The sequence below is a fragment of the Scyliorhinus canicula genome, chromosome 20 (genome assembly GCF_902713615.1).
Source record: "Scyliorhinus canicula chromosome 20, sScyCan1.1, whole genome shotgun sequence".
Taxonomy (NCBI): Eukaryota; Metazoa; Chordata; class Chondrichthyes; order Carcharhiniformes; family Scyliorhinidae; genus Scyliorhinus; species Scyliorhinus canicula.
Genome location: NC_052165.1, coordinates 49992307 through 50015440, shown reverse-complemented (window position 1 = coordinate 50015440; position 23134 = coordinate 49992307). Strand labels below are relative to the sequence as shown.

At 47.0% G+C, this 23134-nt stretch overlaps 1 protein-coding gene across 3 annotated transcripts in view; it reads right to left on the bottom strand.

Moving 5' to 3' along the window:
• si:dkey-82f1.1 (DENN domain-containing protein 2A) overlaps nucleotides 1-23134 on the bottom strand; it is a 125779-nt gene that overhangs the window by 101436 nt on the left and 1209 nt on the right. Inside the window, exon 2 of one of the 3 annotated variants that reach the window (XM_038780622.1) lies at nucleotides 8738-8786. The exons of 1 other annotated variant lie outside the window; for it this stretch is intronic. The gene's annotated coding sequence lies outside the window, so the exon portion shown is untranslated. Of the gene's footprint in view, nucleotides 1-8737; nucleotides 8997-23134 lie in introns of those variants that run through there. One more of the 3 variants, XM_038780621.1, reaches the window with a different exon arrangement.

The following is a 23134-nucleotide window of genomic DNA, read 5'->3' as shown; positions in this document are numbered from 1 at the left end:
GACCCAGGGGGTCAACCGGGCCATTGGAGGCCCTTGGGTGGTCAGGTTCAGTACAGGGTGGGTCGCTGGCCCTCCCCCTAGAAAGTGGATACCTTACCAGATGACACCTTGGCAAGCTGGCAGGAGCACTGCCTGGGATGCTAGTGCAAGGCTGCCCAGGTGCCACTGTCAAGGCTCAGGGGCCGAAGGGGGGGGCCATGCCCTAGGGTTTTGCCCTAACTGTGGGCTAAACGGTGAGAAACTCCCCTGAGCCCCAAAAAAGTGACAAGTGTCATTGAGTAGGAGTAGGAGAACTAGCTGGCAGAGCCGGTGGGAAACCCCCTGAAATACCTGCCATAAATCAACTTACTTTTTGGAGTGAATGGCACCCTAGCTTCTAATTCCAGATGTTTTATTTCATCAAATTCCACCAGCTGTCATGGGGAGATTTGAACCCCTGTCACTCAGCCTCCGATTATTATCTAGTGAACATTATCAACACAATGTCTCCCCCTTTTTTATTCATAGGATTGACCGTTCCTGGGAAGGCCAACATTAATGTCCCATCCCTAATTGTTCTTGAGAAGGGTGGTAAGCTGCCTTCTTCTACTGCCGTGTCCCACCTCATGCAGGTAACCACCAACAGTGGTTAGGATGGGAATTCCAGATTCCAGCAAAAGTCCGGAATGACGAGGTGATATAGTTCAAAATCTATATCTCAGCCCCAGGACAATGCGAGTGTTACTTGCTAGTTGACACCCCAAGTGTGAAAGTTGTTCATGTTGTGCTGTATGCAGGAACAGACTGCTTCGGTATCTGGAAAGTTGTGACTGGTAATGAAACACTGTAATATCAGTGATCAGCCCTACTTCTGACCTTATGCTGGAAGGGAAAGTTATTTATGATGTTGGGTCTAGGATGGTACCCGGAGGAACACCTGCAGCAATATCCAAGGCCTGAGATGGTTGACCTCCAACCATCTTCCTTTGTACGAGATATGCCTCCAACTAATGATGACTTTTCCACCCAATTCCCACTCACCTCAATTTTGCTAGGCTCCTTGATGCCATTCTCAGTCAAATGTTGCTTTGACATCAAAGACAGTCACTTTCACTTCACTTCTTCTGTTTATGTTTGGACCGAGGCATTTGACTGCACAGCAAAAAATAAATACCTTCTCGTCTTTGCCTAGAAATAATTTGAAGCATGGTAGCACAGTTGCTTCACAGCTCCAGGGTCCCCGGTTCGATTCCCGGCTTGGGTCACTGTCTGTGCGGAGTCTACCCACTCTCCCCGCATCTGTGTGGGTTTCCTCCGGGTGCTCCGGTTTCCTCCTCCCACAGTCCAAAGATGTGCGGGTTAGGTGGATTGGCCATGCTAAATTGCCCTTAGTGTCCAAAAGGGTTAAGTGGGGTTACTGAGTTACGGGGCTGGGGTGGAGGCATGGGCTTGAGTAAGGTGTTCTTTCCAAGGGCTGGTGCAGACTAGATGGGACGAATGGCCTCCTTCTGCCCTGTAAATTCTATGACCTATGATTCTATGAACAACTGGGGCAAATCTCTATCTAGACCAATGTTTAGGTCGGTCCTTAGTCACTCAGATGCACAGAAATAGTCTACCCCTCTCACCAGAAAATGTGCTGCTTTCTTAGACACTACTGTATAGCAGCAAAACTTAAACATTTATTTATAAGCAAAGATTAATTATTTTGCGTTGAGCATGATCAAGATGGTACCATGCTACAACTGATCCTATTGTCATCAGCCAGATACGTTACCCTGGCAAAGATATTCTCATCTAAATGATCGCTTGAATTCCTATCTTGCAATTCCCCCCCCCCCCCCCCCCCCCCCCCCCCAAAAGCAGTGCTCTGACACTTTTCAAAAGCTGTGACCAATATAAAGGGCATCAGATAAACCGCTTTCCTCCAACAAGGAGCAAATCAAAAATATTACTGCAAGAGACCAGAGGGAAATCTGGCTGAGGAATGCATTTGAATAGAGGACCCCACCCCTGACTAATAAGAGTCAGATTACAGCGGGACTGGAGTATGCCACTCACTCACAGCTTCAAAAGGTTCGCAATTGTGCTGCGCCTGTGATCTGCAGTAATGCCTTTAGCAAAGAACCACTTGCAGCCACAACAGAAACACTTCTTCACTCCCAGTGAATTCACCCTGATAGTCAATCCTGTGCAGTGGGATTAAACACAGTATTAATCCTTAACGACACTGAGCCCCAGCTCCGGTCCTTCGCTTTAAAAGTGACATAATTTTCCCCACCCTGTGTCTTTAACTGAAGCATTATGAAATGAAAATCGCTTACTGTCACGAGTAGGCTTCAATGAAGTTACTGTGAAAAGCCCCTAGTCGCCACATTCCGGCGCCTGTCCGGGGAGGCTGGTACGGGAATCGAACCGTGCTGCTGGCCTGTTTGGTCTGCTTTAAAAGCCAGCGATTTAGCTTGGTGAGCTAAACCAGCATTAAAATAACAGCTGGAAATTAACCCTTTGTCTATTAATAATAATAACCTTTTATTGTCACAAGTACGAAGTTACTGGGAAAAGCCCCTAGTCGCCACATTCCGGCGCCTGTCCGGGAAAACTGGTACGGGAATTAAACCTGCGCTGCTGGCCTTGTTCTGCATTACAAACCAGCTGTCTTGCCCACTGAGCTAAACCATGTATTTCTAATCACTTTTACCTTTTTTCCAGTGGTATGAAAAAGAGGTTAGTTTTTGCAAATGTTTTACATTTTTCGATCAGCAATTAATACATCAGATCCAAGTGTTGTCATGACACTTTCTAACATAAACAGACAGTAAAGGTGATGTAGTGTATTAACTTTAATGAGATAATACTGGCTGGGTTCCTCAGGTGTCAGCATCGGCTTTGAGTACTGCCAATGGCCATTATGATGTAGACTGTATCTCAGCATCTTTAGCTCGCATTGAACCCCAAAGCCCCTCCTCCCAGTGAATCAAAACACAACTTTAAGCAAGATGTGACTGGAATGGCATGCCATTAGGAGAAAAAAGACCCCTTTTTGAACTCGAGGCATACACTGGAAGTAGTGTGGCATCCCACTTTACACTCCTAATCTCTCAAATTACATCAACACAAAAACATGGGCGGCACGGTAGCACAGTGATTAGCACTGTTGCTTCACAGCGCCAGGGTCACAGGTTCGATTCCCACTTCGGTCACTGTCTGTGCGGAGTCTGCATGTTCTCCCCGTGTCTGCATGGGTTCCTCCGGTTTCCTCCTACTAGTCCCAAAAGGTGAATTGCACATTCTCCCTCTGTGTACCCGAACAGTCGTTGGAGAGTGGAGACTTTTCACAGTAACTTCATTGCAGTGTTAATGTCAACCTACTTGTGACACTAATAAAGATTATTATTATTATTAACAGACCAGGAAAGCTACAAAACAATAAAAATTCACAAAACAATAAAAATCAAGAATCTCTGCCAGTTGTCAGTAGTACTTTCCCAATTAGACCATGTGCGTCCGATGAAAAGCTTTTTTGTGAAAATGAACTCAACATAGTCCTTCAATAGCCTCCAGCCCACACTTATGAGCCTCCCCCACCCACCCGTCAGTTATACAACTTTTTATTGGTTCAACCAAACTCGAGCTAGACAGACACCTATCACACACAATTAATCAAAGACAGCCCCATGAGAACAGAAATACTTCTTCCAGTGTACGACCTGTTAATCAAGTCAGGTCTATACATGTAACAAGTACAAGACAAGAGAATTACATCCCTTTGGGATATTCCTAAACTGTGAGACTCTTCCTTGTAGGGCCTCTTGCAAAGGCCATATGCTGATTCAGAATGATTGATTTGATAGCCAGATAGTCTCCAATCACGTGTTAAACAGAAAGAAAGGAATTGGCATTTATATCATAACCAATAAATTACTTTTTTAAGTTCAGTGATGGTATATTCTTTCCTTTCTGGGGAATTTAATGGAGGTGATAATGGAATATACACCTAGTTCAGTTCAGATGACATTCACTTCAATCGGAGACAACTGGAATCGTCAGCTAAGGTTTCAGGGATGACGATACGGGAATTGCTGTTTGCCGATGATTGCGCCTGGATGTCACACTGTGGGCATGGCCTTCAGCGGATCTTGGACTGTTTTTCCAAAAGCGTCTGATGACTAAGGGCTGATCATCACTTTGAGGAAAACAGAGATACTCCACCAACCAGCACCAAACTCTGACTATATTGCACTTCCTATAACTACCAATAACACAATCCTGAATGCTGTGGATAACTTTACCTATCTCTGAATCAGTATCCAGAAATTTGCAGAGAGGTGACAAATAGAGTTGTCTAATCAAGTTCAGCATTTGCCTGTTTACTTAAAGGTCTGTGGAGGAAACAAGGTATCAAACGCAACAACATTTAGAACATAGAACATAGAACAGTACAGCACAGAACAGGCCCTTCGGCCCTCGATGTTGTGCCGAGCAATGATCACCCTACTTAAACCCACGTAACCCGTATACCCGTAACCCAACAATCCCCCCATTAACCTTACACTACGGGCAATTTTAGCATGGCCAATCCACCTAACCCGCACATCTTTGGACTGTGGGAGGAAACCGGAGCACCCGGAGGAAACCCACGCACACACGGGGAGGACGTGCAGACTCCACACAGACAGTGACCCAGCCGGGAATCGAACCTGGGACCCTGGAGCTGTGAAGCATTGATGCTAACCACCATGCTACCGTGAGGCCCCGGTACATTTGCTGTGTACAAAGCTGTAGTGGCTAATCCGCCCCCGCCACATGCCTGTGGAACATGACTACCTACTCCAGACATATTAAACAATTGGATAGGTTCCACATGAAATGCATTTTGAACATCATGGACATCAAATGGGAGGACAAAGTGCCCGACACTGAGGTACTTCAAAGAGCAGAAATGTCTGGAATTGAAGCACTCATCATCAGAGCACAGTGCAGATGGTGGGGACACGTTGTATATATCTCAGAAATTGCTACGGTGGTACAGTGGTGGGGCAGCACAGTAGCATTGTGGATAACACAATCGCTTCACAGCTCCAGGGTCCCAGGTTCGATTCCGGCTTGGGTCACTGTCTGTGCGGAGTCTGCACATCCTCCCCGTGTGTGCGTGGGTTTCCTCCGGGTGCTCCGGTTTCCTCCCACAGTCCAAAGATGTGCAGGTTAGGCGGATTGGCCATGATAAATTCCCCTTAGTGTCCAAAATTGCCCTTAGTGTTGGGTGGGGTTGCTGGGTTATGGGGATAGGGTGGAGGTGTTAACCTTGGGTAGGTTGCTCTTTCCGGGAGCCGGTACAGACTCGATGGGCCGAATGGCCTCCTTCTGCACTGTAAATTCTATGTAACGTATTCAGACCTTGAACTTGGACACTACCTGCAAGACAGTTCGAGGTTAACTTTCAAGGAACCCTTGAAGGCGAACTTCAGGAAATGTGACATGTCCACCACGGAATGGGATAAAAAATGCACAAGAAATAACTATCTGGGGAGTAATCTCAATTGGTGGTGTTGCTTCCTTCTAACAGCGAAGAATTTTGACAACTAAGGATAAAAGGCAAGCTACAAAGATGGGACAGTCCCAACAAAATCAGACAGTTCACCTTTGCCCAGACTGTGGGAAACCACGCAGGTCTGGAGTCAGGCTCCACAGCCATGTCAGAACACAAAACAGGTAACTCTACGTACGCGGGAAATGGTCATCTTCAATAATGAAGGGAAACTGACGAGAATAGATTTGCAACCAAAGATCGTTTGTGCAAAGCAAAGTCCCACAAACAGAAATGGATTGAATTATCAATCCAGTTGATTTGATGGTGTAGCCTGAAGCAAGAATGACCGTTACTATTCTCGAACACTCCATTCCATCAAATAATGGCATGGTCTATTTTTTCTATCTACCTAAGAAAACCAAGGGCTTCAGCTCTGAACCAGAGAACACTCACTCGCCCAACACTGCAGGGAAACTACTGCTCATACTACATGCCAGTGGTCTAGAGTAGACTTAAATATACCAAATTTTGACTTGGTAGGTTAAATAACAAATCCTACCAATTAAGTCAATTAACTGTGCGGAGTCTGCACGTTCTCCTCGTGTCTGCGTGGGTTTCCTCCGGATGCTACGGTTTCCTCCCACAGTCCAAAGACATGGAGGTTAGGTGGATTGGCCATGCTAAATTGCTCTTAGTATCCAAAAGATAAGGAGGGGTTATTGGATTACAGGGATAGGGTGGAAGTGAGGGCTTAAGTGGATCGGTGCAGACTCGATGGGCCGAATGGTCTCTTTCTGCACTGTATGTTGTAACTTATAAACCACTCAAGATCATTTCTCACCTTCACCTGTGCACAGAGACACAAACATCTATCAGAAACGTGAGAGGTATGAAGATCTGCTTCATTTCAGGACACACACAAAGGTTTAAAATCATCTTGAGAACTGCTTTGGAGGAGTTACTGAGCCGGGCAGCATAAGGAGCTGAACAATTTGCCTATTGAGGAGTTATTTTGTTAGAAAAATATCAGCTTGGTGCATCACAAAATACTTACCTGGGATTGCCAACGACTTCTAAATAAACCAATGTTAAAATCAAGTGCAAAGATGTTTTAACGAGTCAGAGCTTTGAATGTTGCGAGGAAAAATTCCCTTTTAAAAATGGAGATTCCAATTTTAATCCTGTAATGACAAAGCAACCCGAGAAATACTCTCACTTTCAAAGGCAGGGGCTACCTCCTGGAAAGGTGGCAAAGCTTTCTCTTTAAAACTACCTTGTTTGTGACTTTCTCTTTCAATAGGTTTGGAGGCATCCTCTTTAACAGCTATCCGAACCACTACGGTAATATACTACATGTAACTAAAATAAACAGGTTTCCAGTCTATTTTGATTTACTCTCACACATTTAAAAACAGATAATGAATAGATGGCATCCTGTGCATGAATCACTGAGAGATTACTACAACTTCAAGCACCCACCTATATAGAGACCATTGTTTGTTGCTTGGACACAAACTTCATTGATTTTTGGGGGGGGGCAATAGGCAATATTGCAATATGCACAAAACAGCAGGGGGAAGAAAAGAGGCAAAGAACCACACCATTTCTAACTTCAAATTTCACGCACTTGGAACATCACCAACATAGCAAGGAACCAGAAGAACCAAATCGTATTTCTGTTTTGCGCACAGTGACATTATTACAAGGCATTGACATATTCAAAGTAATTAACATCCCTATGTCAGCCACTTGCCAAATATTTCCACAGAGAGTTGCCGCTTAAAAATAAACACTTCAGCCAGAACTCCAACCACCTCGATGATCGACAGGCTAAAGTGCAAAATTCTTATATTGTACACAAATCAGACAGGTCATGAGAAATTTTCTCACCATAAAAGTATTTTTAAAATTACCTACAAAATAAAGCTGACATAACAGATTTCCATATGGTCAACTTCCAAACGACATTTCAATTTGCATTATTCTGAAATATTTTATTTTTTTTAACTCTTCTGCTGTCCAAGCCGATGATAGGTCATGAATTCAAATGGCAACATTCAGTCAAGTGATCCCCTGCCCGAGCTCCTTTCTCAGTGCCATTCTGGCTATCTAATGCAATAATTGCTGACCAATTTCAGCAAGCTTTGCACAAGTCTAATGTTCGAGCTGCAGTAGTACCCTATATTGGGGATACTCTGTTTGGTAACTCAGGGACTGCTTCTTTAAGAGCTGGAGCCGAAAATGCCAGTCAGGGAAGTCTGAGACCTGGTTTAGTTGCTATATTTTCATTGTTCCAATGGCAGGTGTGCATCTTAATACTTCAGGCTCGCTCATTTTCTTTCGTTGTGCCTAAACTCTGAAGAAGCGGGTCCACTGGCCCTTGCATCAAGAGGACACAAATTGCAAGATGCGGTGACCCTGAATATTTAACTCAAATCAAACACAGCACGGAACTGCTTCGGAGCTCATGCCCGAGATTCCCTTACTTAACAACTAGATTTTCGGTTTCAAATACCGGGGGGGGGGGGGGGGGGGGAGGGGGCAGTGCGTTGTTCCCGACTGTGGGAAGAGACGGAGGAGAAAACCACATTGCATGTCACACGAGGCTACTTCTGTGTAGCCCTCAGTACACTGCTCCCCACGCAAGGGCACTGAAAGTGGCCTGGGAGCAGTTTGCTAGGCAGATGTTTAGTCTGAGGAATGGTACACAGCAAACCTTGGGGGAGGGGGAACCCAAAGGAGGGTGAGAACCAAGGAGAGGAACCAAGTCTGTGATCAAAATGAACGTCAGTAGCTTCTCAAGGGAGCAGTGCAAGAACGGAACAAAGCCAACATTCTAGTGAGCAAGGGGTTAACTTCATAGAACAGCTCTACAGATAACAGACACGTATTCCACAGGAAGCCTGATTTGGGAAGGGGAAAGGGGGGGGGGGGGGGGTCATCCATAAATATTTGGCCAGTTACTGAAAAATTCAAATGATTAAAAATGACACGTTCATAAACATAGAATCGATAGAGAATAGTAGATGGTGCCTGGAAGAAAAAGTATGTTTCGCCTGAAGCACAGGGTCTCAAGTGCAACGTTCACAGGGTACTTTTCTCCCTACCCCCAATGCTCTAGAGTACAGACTTCCTTTGAAAATCAGTTCTGCCTTTTGTGAGGGATCAATTATAATCCAAAATCAAGAGAGGAAGATAGAAGTTAACTCAATTTGTGGAATGTCCTACCTCACCGACTCTGCCTGCTGGTGAATCTCTCTTGCTTGCAGCCTCATTCCTGCAACAAATAACCCAATTAGGCAGCATTTGTCTGTATTTCCTTTTGAAACGAAAACTTCACTTGGGGAGGAGAGAGAAAGAAAATCGACCCTGCCTTTGGCTTCTTTACAGCCACGGAGCTTCAGTAACACTCTCCATGACTTCAGCCAGTAATAGGGTGCCTCTTTTACTCCGTTTGCTTTGTTTCAGGTCTTTTTGAGTGGGGGGGGGGGGGGGGGGGGAGGAACTGTCTTTCTCTATCATCCTTCTCCTCGCTGACTCCCTTTCTTCGCTGGCCCCCAGCTTACTGGCTCTGACGTTTCTGCTACGCTCCTGCCTCCCTATTCCCACACCTCCCTCCTTTGACCTCCCTTGACTTCTTTCCATTGAACTAATCACCAGCTGCCTTGTCACCATAGCAACCGCTGTCCCCTCTCCCAGCTCCACTGGGCAAAGACTACAATAAACACAGATTCTCCAGTCTCAGGCACATCACACGTTCTCTTAAAGGGGCAACAACACTACAGCGCAAATGCTGCTTCGGCGCTTGGCAACCTCTCAGCAACACAATGGAATTTTGTCACTGTACTTTAATGTTCATGTATTCCTGACAGATTAATGGAGATCTTTTTTTGGGGGAGGGGGGGCCAGAAAAAAAAATGTTTTCTTTTCAAATTCTGTAAACCCAGAGGATGTTGCCACTTGCCATGGGTTAAACTTAATGCCAGTAGCAATTCCATCTCACAAGTGAATAATTTACCATTTCTGTCCGACTCTTTGAACAGAGGTCGAGCAGGCAGCTTTTATTCCATGCAGAAGAGGAAAATACTCTGGTATGAATAGTGGAGCAGGCTCAAAGGGCCGAATGGCCTCCTCCTGCTCCTATTTTCTATGTTTCTAAAAAAACACCAAACCGCACCAACAAACCCGGCTCAGTGTGAAGGAAACAGGTTCTGCAGAAATAAAACCAAATCCAAACCACATTAACGGGGTTATAATACACCCGATGCCATGGCCATGCTACTATGTAGGACTACTTCTTGGAGCCCGTCTCCTACCTACAGGAATTTGTACACTCAGGAATGCGGTTATTTCTGGGCAGTGAGGTTGACCATCCTGCCCCACCCCCGCGGGTTCAGGCTGACTAGGAGACTCATCTGCTCTTAACACCTGCCCATGGCATACTGGAAGGGCTTTGCTGGTTTATTGTGTCATGATACGAATGTGCCTTCATAGAATCCAAAGTGAAGGAGGACATTTGGCCCATCGAGTCTGCACCAACCTTCCAAAAGAGTGCCCACCTAGGCTCACTCCCCCTCCCTATCCCCCATAATTTCTTAACCCCACCTAACCTGCGCATCTTTGTGACACTAAGGGGCAATTTAGCATGGTCAATCTATCTAACCTGGACTGTGAAAGGAAACTGGAGCAGCCGGGGAAAACCCACACAGAAAGTGCAAACTCCACACAGACTGCCACCCAAGGTCGGAATTGAACCCGGGTCCCTGGCCCATTGAGGCAGCAGTGCTAACCACTCTGCCGTCCTTGGCCATCAAGTCCTGGAATGGGATTGAAAGCCAGAGCTTCTGGCTCAGAGGTGGGCAGGCTGCCCACTGCGCTCAAAGACCTCACAATAATGACGATCACTTAAAATAAAATACTCCGCTGGCTGTAAATCGCATTGGAACGTCCGGAGACGTACAAATACGTCTTCCTTTTCTCTATTTAAATCCAAAGATTAAAAGAAGATCTCGGTCAGTGAAACTGGGGAAACCAGTAAATGATGTGGAACGTCACAGCATCTGTTCAGACAGGGCTGATGACTTTGGGAGAGAGGCGGTATTTGTGGTATCACAGCGACCCCACACTTTTCCCGTATCTCATGCGATAGTTACGTCAGGTGCCGGGAAATTCCCATTTTCCCCCCCACAGATCCTCTGCCTGCACAACACGGGTAAACGAAAGATCAGCTGAATGTAAATAAGCCATGTAATTAATTAATTAATGATTCATTTCGGGAAATCAACCTGCGAGAGAGAGGGCGTAACCCAACTCCTGCGGATCAGTGTTACAGCTGTCACTGCTTCACCGAGTCTCCCTAACGCTACAAACCGACAGCATCAAGGCTGGGAATGACTACCACTGCCTCAAATTGTATCAATGTTAGCAACTTTCAAAGGACATTGAGAATAACAGTTTTAATTAGATTTTTTTTTTTTTTAAAAAAGGTCCCATTATCTTTCAGGGAACTTCCAAGATCAGAAGGGGCTGGATTTTCCAAACGTCACCCTCCAGAAAAAAACCTTAGGTGCAAGTGTTTAATACCCTGGAATAAACCTCCAGCAGGTACCTCCCTGCCCCCAGGCAGGAAGTCAGAATGAATAACACTGCGGAGCTGGGCGCGACGTGACTGCTTCCAGACCCTGCTTTCTGCTGAATTTTGTACTCATCATTAAGTGAAAGGACGTCAGCACTTGTTGGGAGTTCGTCACCCTGGGTGTTAGCATTAAACATTCCCAGGTCAGGAGAGTTGAGCCAGCATCGGAGTAAAATCCCTCCCAGAGTCACAGTGGGCTAAATAGCTGGCTTGTAAAGCAGACCAAGGCCAGCAGCGCGGGTTCAATTCCCATACCAGCCTCCCCGAACAGGCGCGGGAATGTGGTGACTAGGGGCGTTTCACAGTAACTTCATTTGACGCCTACTTGTGACAATAAGCGATTTTCATTCATTTTCATTCAGGAACAATTTCACCCAACTCCAATCTCAGCCCTGATGTACCAGTCTGACAATCAATCAGTCTCCGATTGCAGCTAGCCTGTGGCATGTCTGGCTGAGTGGGTGGAGGGAGTGAGAGAGAAGACGACAGGAGGAGTTTCTACACAATTTGCTGCAGTTTACAGTAAGGGGAAAGGGGATTTAACCCATTAAAGCTACCTCCTTCCACAGTGTGATTCTGTCTCCTGTACACTTGTGGATCTCACAAATTTACTTAAGCACTTCAAGAAGGTGAATGATCCCAGTTAGAAATTTGAAAAGAGAAACTATTTCTCCCTGAATCTCAAACCTAACTGAACACTGATCGCTGTGTGCAGTATCCTGCTCGAAGCACATGGGACTGTGTTGATCATCTTCCCAGTGTGGCTCGAGGAGCATTCACACCCCGTTAACTACAGAGCGGGGACCAGTGTATATAAAGATTGGCATGAATAGCACAGGCCTCCAGAGAGAGAGAGAGAGAGAAAGGACCGGTGAAGCCTAACTGGGTCCTGAGTGTATACACATTTCTGTTGTGAATAAACCAGTACTTTATTTTTACTTGACTGACCTAAACTGGCAACGAGGATCAACTGGAAGCTGTCGACGTCACCTCTGTCGTCTGTTGCTGCTTTTGCTTGTTTGGAACGAAGGTACACCTTGCTTGCTCATATGGCTGTATTTGGATGCTTTTGACCCTGCGATAGAGTCCCGGCCCCAATACGCAGAGCGTCTCAGTTATTTCTTCAAGGAGAATAATATTACTGAAAATGAACACCAGACAGTAATTCTGCTGACAGCCTGCGGCGCAATTTTGGAATTATTCAGGGCCTTGCATTTCTGGTGGCCCCCAGATACTATTGCGTTTGACCAATTAATTACGATGGTGGGGAACCACTTCAACAGAGTGCATTCCGCCATCGTGCAGAGGTACAGATTTAATATTGCGGTGTGAGCGGAATGGGAGTCAGTCACTGAATATATCTCCCGGCAACGTAAAATTGCCGAGTTCTGTGATTATGGAACTGTGTTGGGGTTTCTCTGGGTATAAGTTGAACCTAGGCAAGAGTGAGTTGTTTGTGGTGCATCCGGGGGATCAAGAGGAGGGGATTGGTAGGCTCCCACTGAAGCAGGCAGGGAAGAGGTTCAGGTACCTAGGGGTCCAGGCGGCTGGGAGCTGGGGGGCCCTGCACAAGCTCAACCTCACAAGGTTGGTGGAGCAGATGGAGGAGGAGTTTAAGAGGTGGGATATGTTGCCGCTGTCACTGCAGAGGGTCCAATGTGCACAAGGACACATCTGTTAAGATAACAAAAATAATCACCTTTCCTCTTCTGTCTGTCACTAGCAACCCCCCCCCCCCGCACCATCGTCCCCAGCCCCCATCAGTTCTCAATTAAAATAGCTGAATATTGTGGGTGGCACAGTAGCACAGTGGTTGGCACTGTTGCTTCATAGCGTCAGGATCCCAGGTTCGGTTCCCAGCTTGGGTCACTGTCTGTGCGGAGGCTGCACGTTCTCCCCGTGTCTGCGTGGGTTTCCTCTGGGTGCTCCAGTTTCCTCCCACAAGTCCCGAATGACGTGCTTATTAGATGAATTGGGCATTCTGAATTCTCCCTCTGTGTACCCGAACAGGCGGCAGAATGTTGCGACCAGGGGATTTTCACAGTAACTTCATTGCAGTGTTAATGTAAGCCTACTTTGTGACAATAAAGATTATTATTGTTATTAGTGCTGCCTTAGTCCAAAGCCCAGGCGCAAGAGACAAAGGAAGAAACAAAATCCTTTGCCAAGTCCATCAGGAAGGGTGCGGGCATAAGATGAGTAACGATCCCAGGTGGTGGAGGCACTCAAGTCAAAGCCTCCCTGTATATGGACATCGTCACCCTCCTCTACTCATATCTGCTGTCAGTGCAGACCGAGCAACATCTGCAACCAGTTAAACCAGTCTTGGGTGCCAAGGTAAATCATGGCAAGAATGAGGCCGTGTTGTTTGTGAACTGGGCTGGCTGATCCCTTGTCTCCTTCAGTCAGATCAGGCGGCCTGAAGGTGCTGGGGTTATGGTTCCTCGGTCCATAATCTCCAAGTGCTGAGGTTCTACCTGCCCCCAGTGCTGCAAAGGATGGATCCGGCCACACTGCCGGGGAACTCTCCAAGTAGTTGGATCATTCTGTACCACCTGACCCTCATGACAAAATCCATGCAGAATAACCCCTTTGACCTCAAGTACATCAGGCAGTGTGTACAAGCAATGTTCTCAAGGCCCTTTGGGAAAAGGAAATGGCGGATCTTGTTGGATAGTTTCTTGAACAGACTGTCAAGTTATTTGGCAGAATAACTCATCACCAGAACTCTCAAGAAAGCACTAGCTTGGCTGGTGGCAAAAAAAGCCCTCCCCTACGGAAAGATCTTTCCTACACATCCAGAGTCTCATCCCATCTGAGTGTTGTCCTCGAGGTGGCTGTGGTGGGAAAAGACGTCCTCGTGGAATATGCCTATGCAAAGGAGATCTGGAAGGAGATGAGGATGAGGTGGTTTTTGTCAAGGTTCATCCCAAGCAGTTCCATGACTCAGGACTCTACGGGCTGTTCCCAGGGACACACCGAGGCACACGCGGCTGTTTGCTGGAGGATCATCTACTTGGGGAAAGCCACCCGAAACGTGTTGGTCTTCATACACAAAGAGTTGGCCCCAACTAAGTGTTGCAGACTGGCACATTCTAAAGCCCAGGACCATGTGCTAAGGAATGCACCAAAGCTTGGGGCAGCTGCCACAGGGACGCAATGGGTAACGGTCGCTGTCTAAGACCTTTCAACCATTGAGGGGCTGGGAAATTTATAGAACCCCCTCAGATGTATGACTCGTAGTGAATACATACTGTTATGGTGCCCAGACCAGACCCCAATAAATTTTCAATTTACAAATTGAGAGGAAAGGACACTTTGCTGCAGGAGTGATTCCACTGACAACTAGGATATTTTATATTAAAACAAATTTTGTTTTATTAACACAGCCCCTATTAACATCCAAGTAAAAAACAGCTTTTCAATTAACAGTTCTTACTAACATAAAGAAAGGTCTCTTTCCCATCTACTTCTAAAATTTCAATCAAGCAAAATCTGCCCATATAAGTCAAATCCCACTCATTAATAAAGTTAACATTCAGTGGCTTACAGATTTATGCACACAGTCCCTGGAGGAGAAGCTTTCAGAAGTCAGTCTGGAGAAACTCACCTTTCTTCAGAAACCAGAGCAGAACTCTAAAAAAATAAACTAAAAACAACAGACCGAAGATAGGAATGATAAACAAAACTAATAACCAGACCCAGACCCTCCCATGAATGACATCACATCATTCTGCCTCGCTGTTAGCTCTTAATCATACGTTTAGCAGACACAGGGCGTGACTTAACAGCTGTGTTCCATCCCAGCGTAGATCCGTGTGCGCCGGGTAGATCGCAGGAAAAGCCGAAATCGGGATCTGCGCCAGGCACCAGACAGTTTGTAATTTAGAGAGCCCTCTCCCGTTGGTGGGCTCTGGATCCCACCTGGATGCATCCAGATGCTAATTATCACCAATTAAGGGCATTCTCCATCTCATGCCCTATCTAACGGCCTTCTGGGATCTAACCGGCTCCCCAGCGAGAGGGCAAGCGGGCACCAATTAGTACTGATCCACACAAACGTCGACATGGTTTCATGGTACCTGGGGGTGGATCTGTCAGGCCATTGGAGACCTCTGGGTGATGAGGGAGAGCAGGGTGGTACCGTGGCTCTCTGGCACCTAGGCACTGTTTAGGGCCAGGGCCTTGTCCGTGAAATGGGGGGGGGGGGGGGGGGGGGTGATGATGAAGGGTGGGGTATGAAAGAGTCTCCGAAAGGTAGGAGGGGTTGAAGGATGGGGGTCTGAAGGAGGGCAAGGGGAGGCATGAAAAAGGGAAGCCCTCAGTGACTACATAGCGGGATGTCCTCTCTTAGGGGTGGTGTATGTTCTGTATTCGCAGCACAGCAGTCATTCCCACCCTCTATCAGCGCAGAGACACACACCTCAGTGGGCAACAGTATTGGGCAGCCTTTGGGGCACATTCTAGCGAGCCACACACAGTTGCAGATGCACGTTAGGTGGAAGGAAGACCGTCCAGGCCAGGCAGCAGTCGGAGGTCTGCTGGATCCCAGGGCCCAGCTGGGTCTGTCAGATGCTGAGCCTCTGGACCAGGTTTACCGGAGCTGATGCAATTGATAAAGAGTGCGGCCGTGAGATTCAGAGTAGAATATCAACGTCACTCCAACAGGTCCATAGCCGATTGGAGGAGTGCCAGAGGCTAAGGGCACAGGAGATAGCATCGGCAATGCGTGTCAGCGAGGAAAGCACTGCTAGGGTGGCGAATGCAATGGAGGGCCTGGTGCATGATGTTAGCAGCCGGAGGTGTCCAAGACAGTGACAGCCATGCCTGTGCACCTTGACAGCATGTCCCAGGTGGACCTTGATGATGCTGTGTCCCAGAGACACACCCCGGGATAATGGCGTGTCTTGGAGTCAGCACCCGGGACAGGGTAGCATGGCACGGCATGTGCTGTCGGCAAGTGGGCCGGCACCCTCCGGCCCCAGTGCCCCATAGGATGCTGGCCAAGGACCAAAGGCTACAGAAGGCAGCAGGCTTCCTCCACCTGTGCATCCTGGAGACACACCTCAACGTTGTGTAGAGTGGAAGCTTAAGCAGGTTGAGGATCACTGAGAGGCCATCGGGGGAGGGTTGGGGAAGATGGGGCGGCACCATCAGGGAATTGGGGCAGTTAGAGACACAGATGTACAGCATTAAAAATGTTGCACTCGAGAAATATGACGCCTCTGCCACTTCCTTCCGCAGTGCGGACTGAGCACCAATCGCCTGCCCCAGCTCCCCGAGCATAGAGGTCTGGATGTGTCTTTTCTCCCTGGCACACCACATGCAGGCAATGGGTGTGAACACGCATAGCGGACAGGCAGGAGCCAGACTAAGTTGAGGAGCACTAGCGCTCAGCGGGTTATTACCACCCCCCCCCCCCCTTGACAGTGATCCGCTGCCAGTGCCGACACAGTCCCATCGCCCTGAACTGATGTTACACAGATCCTGGGGAAAGTGGAAGGGGGAGGTGGAAATGAAGAGGAAGAAGAGAGAAATGACGACGAGGCCACGTCCTATGTGAAGTGGGCTATGAGGAGGAGGACCTCCCTGGTCCTCCGGGCTTGACGGACCCTCGCCGCAGCCATCTTTCCTCCATCCGGCTGGTGCTGCAGGTCTTCATCGGAGGTGGGCACATGTTCCGTCCCCTCCACCTGCAGCACGTTGCCCCGCTGCTGTGCCAGATTGTAGAAGGCACAGACCACCACAAAGCGGGCGACTCTGGGGTTGTACTGCAGTGCACCACCGATGCATTGGAACCGCATTTTGGAGAGTTCACTGCACCGCTTAATGACAGCCCGGATGGCCGCATGGTCCTCGTTATATCTCCGCATTCGTCACCAGCCTCCCTACTGGCATCAGCAGATATCCCTTATCCCTGATGAGCCAACTGACCATCCTGGAGTGGTCATCAAAGAGGCCGGGCTGTCCGACTGTCCCAGGATGTAGCTTTCATGCACACGTCCTGGAAAGCATGCACACACTTGCATCATCTCCATGTGGTGGTCACACACGAGCTGGACATTCAGGGAGTGGAACTCCTTCCTGTTGATGTATGGCACTCCCAGACGACCCAGTAAGAACAAGGCGACATGCGTGCCACTGTTACCCCCTGGAGCAGGATCATTCTGGCAATGGTGGAGAATCCTGCTGCCCAGACATCCTATTGGGCCTGGTCCAACTTTATATAGTTTGCTGACCGGGCATCTGTGACCTCACTGATGCATTTGGGAGCTGTAGCTTGTGCGATGCCGCACCAGTCCCCACTCAAGCCCTGGAATGGTCCCGAGGTGTAAAACGTCCAGGGCTGTGGTGACCTTGACGGCCTCCGAGACCCGTTATGCTTCTCCCCCACGTGGTGCCAAGTCCAATAGGACATCGCACAGGTGCTGCTCTGTCCCCTTGTTGAGGTGAAGTCTCCTGCAGCAGACGCTGTCCGTCATCTGGTCGAAAGTCTGGCACGACTGTCAACACTTGGCGCTGGCCAGCTCCTCTGGGTCCCTCCCTGGCCTGATGGGCAACTGAGTCCTCAGGGTGTGGGTCGGGACCCTGCACATGGGCCACTGCCTCTAGCCTCTGACGACATTGCTGCTGCTGCCTTCCCTGGCATCTGGCCGCTTGACCTACCAGCAGCACCATGAGGGCAGCTTCCGCTGTATCTCGGGCTCATTGACTAGGAACAAAGATGGCTACAAACCTCCTCGGATCCCCAAATCAGCCCCTCCGTCAGCGTCATATTTTTAGATCACGGGAGGCCATTAGATAGGGGGTCGCTCCTGTTAATTGTATGGAGATTGGACTGAAGTGGTGATTATTGGTGTCTCCACTACGGTGGGTTCCTGATTTTCACCAACGGGAGTGGGCCGGCTAGTTTGCAAATCGTTCGGTGCCTGGCGAGGTTCTTGTTTTTGGCTCCTCCCATGATCCAACGGCCTCATCGCGCTCTCGTTTAAGTGTAACACGGCCATTAAATCGCACCCCTAGAAACTTTTCCGTTAAATCGCACCCATAATAGTGATACCTTAAGCTAACCTCTTTTCTTAACAACTTAACATAACTGCAACAGATACATAATGCAATATATATATATAAAAAACTACTACGTTCACAGTGAATATTACATGTATCACAATTGTGTTGAAGTACCTCAACAGTGCAACTTGATGTAGACAACTTAAATGCCTGTGCACCCTTCGTAATGACCAGTTTGAAATGTCTGAAATGTTTCTTTGACGACATTGAAGTACATGATGCATGAAGAGAACCTGAATATTATTGTATTTTGTGATGGCCATTTTTTATGGCCTTTCAGACATTTTAAGAATAAAAATTATTTTTGCAAAAAAAAACCTCTTGTACAGAAGGATCTACCTGTCTTGGTATCTGAATCACAAAACATTAGTATGCAGGTACAGCAAATGATTGCAACGGTAAATGGAAAGTTGGCATTTATTGCAAGGTGAATGGAATATAAAAGTAGGGAATTTTTATTGCAGCTGTTGGACAGCTTGGTGAGACTACATCTGGAATAGTGTACAGTTTTGGTTTCGTTATTTGAAAAAGATGTAACCGCATTAGAAGCAGTTCAGAAAAGGTTCACTCAACTCATTCCGAGGATGAAGGAACTTACCTTGTAATGATCTTAAAAAGGGAGGATGTTTTATCTTATGGGAGGGACGGGAACCAGTGCACATAGTTTAAGAACAAGTCTACCATTTTAGACAGAGATGAGGAGAATTACATTCTCGCAAAGATAGTCTGTGAAATTCTCTTTCCCAGAAAGGAGTGGAGACTGGATCATTGAATTCATTCAAGGCAGATTAGATAAATTTTTGAATGACAAGGGAGTCAAGGGCTATGGAAGACAGATGGCAAAGTGGAGTTGAGGCACAACCAGATCAGCCATGACCTTATTGAATGACAGAGCAGGCTTGAAGGGCTGAATGGCCTACTCCTGCTCCCAAGTCCTATGATCATATGTTCTATCACTGCTATTGTGTGAGTTTCAAAGATTCGTTATCACACCAAGCAGATACTTGAAACCTTAAACCCTTCCTAAACCTTTACACTCGCTTTCATTTGCCCTAGTGTCTTATGGATTCCGCTATCAGTAAGGTGCGTTTACCTTGTGTTTGGCAAAAAGTGGATCACAATGTCAACGTGTTTAAGTGAAAATTTCCAGCTTTAATACAACCACAAAAATTGAAAACCATACAGTAAGCAATAGATAAAGACCACACTCCCAGACACAAAAATGTCATGATCTCTTTCTTTTTTCTCTTCCTGTACATAAAATTTCTTCTTGTATTAACTAACAATGCAAAAAATTATCACACTGAATATATGCGAGCAGCTTCTTCCCATCAAAATGAAATTGCAAGTGAACATAGGTGCCCAAAGAATGCAACATCATAATTGTAAGAAACAAAAATATGTCTTACAAAAGTGGACACATGTTGCATCTCAATAAACCTGTTATTAGACAGGGGAATCTTTACATTGGTGAACAAGGTCTTGGGAACAAACGTGGAACTTGAGTCTTGCAGTGACGATGGACAGGGCCAAAGGTATGATAGGGCCATCATATGGTTCTTTGTTTAGATCAGGGGTGGGCAAACTACGGCCCACGGGCCGCATGCGGCCTGCCAAAGGTCTTTATGCGGCCCACCAAGATCAAGTCATTTAAAAAAAAATGTTTTTTTTTAATTTAAAAAAAATTTTTTTTTTATAAGGTTAAATGGGGGGGGGGGGGGGGGGCTGTTGGGTTACTGGTATAGGGTGGATACGTTGAATTGAGTAGGGTGATCATTGCTCGGCACACCATCGAGGGCCGAAGGGCCTGTTCTGTGCTGTACTGTTCTATGTTCTATATGAGGCGCCTAGAATCATAACCGGGTGAAGCGCCATTTTTGAAAAGTAGAGAAAAAGAGGGCTAAAGGCAGGATGCAGCCGGGGGAAGCGCTGAGGTATATGCCGCACGCTAATTGGTTACAACCGGGACTATTAATTAATATACTATGCGGCCCTTTAAAATTGTGAATTTCTGAATGTGGCCCTTGCACGGAAAAGTTTGCCCACCCCTGGTTTAGATGGTCCTATTCTGCCTTCTCTGACAGGGGTTCTTGTTGGGGTTTTTTTGATCTATCGCGCTCAATGGCAATGCAGTGTTCATGAAACAGCTGGGTAGAAATCCCAGTGGCAAAATCAGTCTAGGGAACCACCTAGTGGACAAAACCCAATGCACAACTAAAGAAAAGAACCTCTCAAGGTGCCAAGTTGTTCGCTGGCAATGATGCAAGCAGCAGTGATACTCTCTCGTCCAACCAAAATGAATTGTCATTCAGCAGTAAGTGGGATGTTATCCACTCTGAAGAGTTACTTGAAGAAAGGAGGATGACAGTGTCCGGAGGTCAGCACAAGTATGGCAGTTAGCTTTGACCCATTCAATGGAAGTACCCTTGTCGAACGCATAGAATTATCAGTGGGTGACCGATTTGAGTTGATGCAATGGGTGAACAAGACACAAGTGGAAAGCGATGATGAGGCCTTCCAGGAGATCATGTGAAATAACACACTCTGTGGAGGTGGCAAGGGGCTCATCATGCCAAATGACAAGTTAAACCATTCCATGCAATGGAAGGGGTCGCCCATTCAAGGCAGAGATGAGAAAAATTATCTTCTCTCAGAGGTCAGTGGAAACAGAGTCTTTGAATATTTTTAAGGCAGAGTTAGAATCTTGATAAGCAAGGTGATGAAAGGTTATCAGGGGTAGGTGGCAATGTGGAGTTGAGGTTGCAAACAATTCAGCCGTGTTCTTATTGAATGGCGGAGCAGATTGGAGTGGCCTACTCCTGCTCTTAATTCATATGTTTGCATTTTTGTAGCAACCTGGAAGTAGCATTTGATATCACGGATGTTACAAGATTTTTTGAAGTGCGTGTGCCTTGCAGCAGGTGAGCGTGCATGCAGCAAAGGAGGGGACATTCAGAGTGGATAGCTAGCCACACTGACTTGCTGGTGAAAGGGAGCCTTATGGAGCCTGACACAATATTATCAATGGACATATAATCAACAGCAGAATCAGGGATCTGGTGTATTTAAGGAACAGACACAGTGCGGACACATGGACAATAGTTTGTTATGGGCTGAAGTGTACCACAGAAACTGCAATGGACAGAGCTTCAATTTCACAAGGCAACCAGGCAATTTGACAAAACAATTTGCACTGAAAAAACAAGCAAGTTTGAGTCTGTTACCACGGCTCACGTACAGTGTAATGCGATGTTATTCTTCGTAATAGCACAATCTGTGACGAGCCAGAGTTGGCCAGGGGAGGTCAATTAATTGTTTCAGCAGATGAAAGAGCTTATTGTGATCCATAGAATCCTTACAGGGCAGAAGGGGGCTTATCAGCCCATCAGGTCTGCACAGACCCTCAAGAGCACCTGACCTACACCCCCCCAAAACCCCATCTAGCCTGCACATCCCTCAACATGAAGAGGCAATTCAGCACTGCCAGTCCACCATGTGGGCAGCATGGTAGTAGAAGTGGATAGCACTGTGGCTTCAGCATGCCAGGGTCCCAGGTTCGATTCCCCGTTAGGTCACTGTCTTTGCGGAGTCTGCACGTTCACCCCGTGTCTGTGGGGTTTCCTCCGGGTGCTCTGGTTTCCTCCCAGTCTAAAGATGTGCAGGTTAGGTGGATTGGCCATGATAAATTGCCCTTAGTGTCCAAAAGGTTAGGAGGGGTTATTGGGTTACGGGATAGGGTGGATGTGAGGGCTTAAGTGGGTTGGTGCAGACTCGATGGGCTGAATGGCCTCCGTCTGCACTGTATGTTCTAACCTGCACATCCTTTGGACTAGGGGAGGAAACCGGAGCACCCAGAGGAAATCCACGCAGACAAGGGAAAAACATGCAAACTCACAGTCACCCAAGGCCAGAACTGAACTCCCGGTCCCTGGTGCTGTGAGGCAGTAGTGCTAACCACATGCCATTGTGTCACTCTGGTGATGCCTGGCAGTAACAGCATCCAAGGGGTTGTGCACAAGGCATACTGAGGAAGGACTTATAAGATCTCATGTTAGAGACCTTCTCCAGTAGGCAGCAGGTAGAGAGGTTGGCCACATGGTGTCAGCTAGCTTGCAAAGTGCCCTGGAACTAGGTCCATCCCAGCTTAGTTGTGGGCGTAGGGACAGAAAGGCAGAGATCACATTGTGACAGAGCATGTTCTGCAAGTTGCCAGCTGCAGGGGTGAGAGGACAAAGATAAAATAAATCTGAAAAGAAATGGCCCAACCAAGATGAAGATCTGAACATTTTTTTTAAGACATATTATAGCACAAAGCAGCAAAATTACTGCAGAGTGAGGGACTGGAAACTTCTAGCACTTTATATGACCTGTGGTAAATACAAATGCTGCTGGGCCACTTCAAATGGGTGGAAGTGTAAAAGTACTGTGAAGTGAATGCAGTTGGGCTCATTTTTGGACTCTAGGTACCTGATCTGACCAGGATACGGGCTTTCCAGTTAATTCATTACAAGGGAATAGAATGCATCAATGATACCTGAGAGAGGGAGAAGAGGAAAAGAGGGCAAGGCAGGGGAAGAGTGAGAGACCCTTCACCATCTCCCTGGTTCACTTATCTAATCCTGCTATGCACAAATATCTGGTATCCATTTCTGCGGGAAGCTCAGTTAATTTTTTTAAGTCTTGCATTTTCTGCAGTGCATTTCACAACCGCGTGACATCCCAAAATGCTTTATTACCCATGATGTAATTTTAAAACGGTAGCCGCAGTTGTAAAGTAGGAATATATAGTGTAACGTACAGGAGATCTAATGTGATTTCTTCATTAAACCACCAATAGGCCACTCAGCAAGCTTGGAAACGTTTCTGGGGCCCGACAAATACAATCAAATGCTGGCTACTGAAGTCCTCCTTTGGAGGTC